General features: G+C 49.8%; 1 non-coding gene across 1 annotated transcript; it reads left to right on the top strand.

The window, feature by feature from the left end:
- The first annotated feature begins 314 nt into the window (after positions 1-314).
- On the top strand, positions 315-452 carry LOC115069101. The gene has a single exon (XR_003848410.1). It is a non-coding gene; the product is annotated as a small nucleolar RNA SNORA71 (small nucleolar RNA).
- Positions 453-825: the final 373 nt, after the last annotated feature.

Below are 825 nucleotides of genomic sequence, written 5' to 3' on the forward strand. Positions count from 1 at the left end.
ACATGCACTGGTACACAAGCCTCTGCATCCCCTGCATCTTGATTTCTATCCGTCGGGATCCCCAAGCCCTTCAGGCTTGGATTGTGGTCACTGCACCACAGTGATACAAGTGACTTTTGTTACACTTGAGACCATGTGATTCCTGCTGTCCCCAACTCTGTTTTCCAGTGTCTCTGCTCAGGGCCTTCTCTTTGGTTACCCTTAGCTGGGAAGTTTTATGGGAAAGGACCACTCTTGCCATCCTGTACTTGGCCAGGCTGTATTCTTCTGGCACCAGCCCCACTTCTTGGCCCACTCTCTGTCCCCATGTATGGACCTGCATTCAAAAGTGACCATGGGCTTGCTTGTGCTCTGGGCATCCATAATGCAGGGAAAAGAATTGCTGAAAGTCATGTTTCCTGTGTTTGGAGGGCCCACTCCCATTCCTCTCAAATGCTGGCACTTTTCACACACTACTGGGTCTTTCCTGCCAACACATTTCAGCCTCTCTCTGGGGTATCAGCACTGCTGTGGAAAAGTCAGTGATGGGAAGCATTTTTACAGGGCCTTCCTCAGCTTGGCTCTGCTATCAGAAACCAAAGCTTAGACACTTTAAGTGCTGGGAGGGCCAGGGTAAGTTATGCATAATGGATGTGTGCTGGATAGCTTCAGTTGTCAACTTGACACCCTTGGATAGAGGGAACCTCAACTGAGGAATTGTCTCCATTGGATTGACCTGTGGCCATATCTGTGGAGAATTATCTTGATTGCTGAGTGATGTGGGAGGGCTCAGCTCACTGTGGGTGGTGCCACTCCTGGGCAGGTGGTCCTGTGTTGTATAAGAAA

This window comes from Nannospalax galili, unplaced genomic scaffold (genome assembly GCF_000622305.1).
Source record: "Nannospalax galili isolate Female #2095 unplaced genomic scaffold, S.galili_v1.0 C48244953, whole genome shotgun sequence".
NCBI classification, from domain to species: Eukaryota; Metazoa; Chordata; class Mammalia; order Rodentia; family Spalacidae; genus Nannospalax; species Nannospalax galili.